Source organism: Notothenia rossii (genome assembly GCF_949606895.1).
Source record: "Notothenia rossii genome assembly, chromosome: 9".
Lineage (NCBI taxonomy): Eukaryota > Metazoa > Chordata > Actinopteri > Perciformes > Nototheniidae > Notothenia > Notothenia rossii.
The window spans coordinates 46,245,747-46,249,349 of record NC_136907.1 but is presented as its reverse complement, the minus strand read 5'-3'; the positions used below and the strand labels follow the sequence as shown (position 1 = coordinate 46,249,349).

At 41.1% G+C, this 3,603-nt stretch overlaps 1 long non-coding RNA gene across 1 annotated transcript; it reads right to left on the bottom strand.

Annotated features, from left to right (window-relative positions):
* Positions 1 to 1,379: 1,379 nt before the first annotated feature.
* Positions 1,380 to 3,356, bottom strand: LOC307020280. The gene is made up of 4 exons (XR_013802830.1): positions 2,716 to 3,356; positions 2,080 to 2,242; positions 1,815 to 1,874; positions 1,380 to 1,486 (listed from the first exon to the last, which is right to left on the bottom strand). It is a non-coding gene; the product is annotated as an uncharacterized lncRNA (long non-coding RNA).
* Positions 3,357 to 3,603: the final 247 nt, after the last annotated feature.

Genomic DNA, 3,603 nt, shown 5'->3' with positions numbered 1-3,603 from the left:
ACAGCATCAATTCTCGCACTCCAGCGAGTGTCAGATAGCCTATGTACAGAGCAACCTGTTTTCTTTTTGTATATAGACCAACGAGATGGACTGGCACTTACAAATGTGTAGAGGCGGTTAATGTAACCAAAAACGTTGGATACTTCAGGGCTCGATTCTGCAGCATGCACGCCTACCAGATTCAACGTGTGGGAGGCACAAGGTGAGAAAGTAGCAAGATTATTCTTTTTCAGTATTTGTGCTTGGACTCCCTTGATTTTCCCTGACATATTCGCCCCATTATCATACCCTTGCCCCCTGCAATCACTAATGTCTATCCCTAGATCCAGAAGCACACTCTCCATCATGCCTGCTATTTCACATCCTGTTTTTCCGTTGAAATCTTTGAATTCAATAAATCTTTCAGTGATCTCCCATTCGCCTGTGTCTTCATTATAATGTACATATCTTATGAGCACAACATTTTGCTCGGTGTGGGAAATGTCAGGCGTTGCATCACAAATGATTCCATAGTATATGGCATCCTCCCTTTCCGTCAGAATGGTTTTTAAAACCTTTCCCCCACACAATTCAATAAACTCGTTCTGGATGTCTGGGCTCAGATAATGAGTTAGCTGGCTTCCTTTTGTGGATGTCCTGATTTTGTCTAAGTGGTCTTTCAAGAGTGGATCATATCGTGACAAAAGTTCGAGCGTACCTACAAAATTTCCATTGTGGACATCGCCCAAAGCATGCGTTTTACCTCGGAAAGCTAAATTCCTCGTTGCCAAGTGCAGAGTGACATCAAGGAGTCTCTGCAAGATAGCTTTGTTTTTCTCAATTTCAGACTGTAGCTCTCTCTGCAACTGATGATCAACGCCACATGCAGTCATAACCGAACACTGTAGGTGTTTCCATCGCAAATAACAGTCCCTGTGATTCCTACTTGTTTCATGGCTTGGGAATTTATCATACATGCGACGCCACTCGACGTCACACATCTTGTATCCCTGGTCACTACTCAAAGCACTAAGAGAGGGTATTTTTTGCTCCTTGGAGAAAAGAACACATGGTATGCAGAACAGTGCATTTGCACTTTCACTGTGAATCAACCAGTCCCTTTTCACTTTTCCCCTACCCTTATCTGCTTTGGTGTATTTCAAGTAATCTGGAAATCTCTTTCCCTTTGAATCATGTGGAATTTCTTGATCTGTTTCTCGCATTGCTAATTTCTTTACAATAGTTGCCCTGTCCTTGTCACTCATCCTAGCTGGGAACAACCCTGGGTCAAGTGATAGCAGATCTTCTACCTCAGACACCACTACAGGTGGCTCAGTATCTGTGGCATCCTGTGTCGGAGCCTCACTTTGTCCCTGACATTGACTGTCCATAGCTGCTTCCTCCTCATCTGTGCTGCTTTCATGGTCCTCGACCTCTTCTTGTACTGGTACCTCTGCCTCTTCACCTCTGCTCTCCTCGTTGGCTGCCTTGCTCGAAGGCCCTGGCTCTAGAGTATCCATAGTGTACATAATTTATAAAATGCCCTATAATAGTAATAACACAGTACAGCTCGAGCTATCTCTTAATTGTTATAATAATAATAATAATAATAATAATAATAATAATAATAATAATCATTTGTATAGATATTTTTCAATTGCTCAAATCTAGCTATAGCTACTGTAACAACCTCAATTTAATGTGCCAGTGGTCAATGGTATTGCAATTACTGGAAGAACTAGAGTAACTAAATGTGAATATTACCTAAAGTTGTATTCAATGCATGGTAAGCATATTTAAAATCTGTTTGTTAACCCCAAGCCCTGCTGCTTTACCTCCCTCTCCTTCAACTGGGAACCGGCCTGAGGGAAGGGGTACTGATCCTGAAGCCGCATCTGTGCATTAGAGCAGATGTGATTAGCATGTAACATTATACAGGTTAGGTTAGCTAGCCATAGCAAAAGGGCATAGCTGCTGGATACAAATTCACTGGGCTCATCGACACTCATCTAATTTTTGATAGCAACAGGTAGCTAACGTCAGCCACAAAATGTTGGCTAAGCTGTTATGGGCTTCAAAACAAGTTCTGTGAATAAATACCTTTCTTGTGAAAATACTTGGTGACTATCTGTCGACCTCTTTTATTATTTTCCTCTTGCTGACGTTTTTTCTTTCGTTTCTGAGCTCCTGATTCATGAGCTGTAGAGGACATTTTCCTGTCAGTCTGTTCAAGCTGCAAGCTGCTGGTGCACTGCTGTGCCGCCTAGTTATAGTTGAAAGTGGGGGTGCAAGATTAGTAACTGGCAGGCAAGGGGTGGTTTGGAGTGGGTCAGGCACGACCACCTCCATGGCAGAATTGTTTTAATTTAATGAACACCTGTACGTGCAATTTCCTGCAATATAGAGCACAGAACTGTCTCAAAATCCTATGGGATCCTAAAGGATTCCTATAGGGTTCCAAAAACGTATAGAGATTCCTATAGATTTTTTTGACTAGGGATGTTATCCTAGGTCTCTTTCTCACTTCCTCTGCCTCCTCCCTGAGTCTGCACAGTCACCACATCATTCTACATTAAGGAGAGCAATACACTTATGAGTACACTGAACTGGTTTGAATACACAATCTTTATGCTACTCTGTAAAGAAAGGGAGAGAGGGGGGAATATATTATCCAAGTATTTGTGTCTTAATTTGTTATGTTATCCTACACTTTAAGCTGACTGATATTTCCATTACCTGTAACTCTTGTGTCTCTTTCTCTCCTTCTCTGCCTCCTCCCTGAGTCTGCACTGTCACCACCACATCATTCTACACAGGAGAGCAATACACGTATGAATACACTGAACTGGGTTGAATACATGATTTTTTATTTTTTATGCCATGTTCTACCTGGTTGGCTGGCTGGCTACACACACACACACACACACACACACACACACACACACACACACACACACACACACACACACACACACACACACACACACACACACACACACACACACACACACACACACACACACACACACACACACACACACACACACACACAGTGTGCAGGTTAGTTACAGTAGGAGATGGGCTTCTATCATATTATCTTCTATCATTCTATAATTCATTCTTCTTTTATTTTCATTTCAGGTAGTTGTACCTTAAGAGAATTGAAGGCTGGCATCTGTAAATGCAGATAGATATAAGTACTTTATTCTTATTTTATTATCATTATTTTCTTTCCAATGAAATGAAATCAGAAAATAAGTGGTATATGATGGAAAATATGAAAGTCAATGCTTGAAGGAAAATGGACTTCGGAAAAGTTTTTTATTTTGTATTTACTGTTCTGTAAAAGTCTTGTCGAATGCAATGTTTTATGTTTTGTGTGGACCCCAGGAAGACTAGTTGTTGTCATGCAACAGCTAATGGGGATCCTAATAAACTCAAACTCTAATGGGCTTCGATCTACCAGGTAGCTAGCTAGTCAAACACACACACTGGTTGATGTTACTAGCTAGCTAGTGTTAAATATGTTCTTTATTCTCGCGTCCAGGAGAGAAGCTTTAAAATGAGACTAAATGGAGTCTCTGAAAAGATTCAAATGGGATACTTTAATTAAAAAAGGCGCGG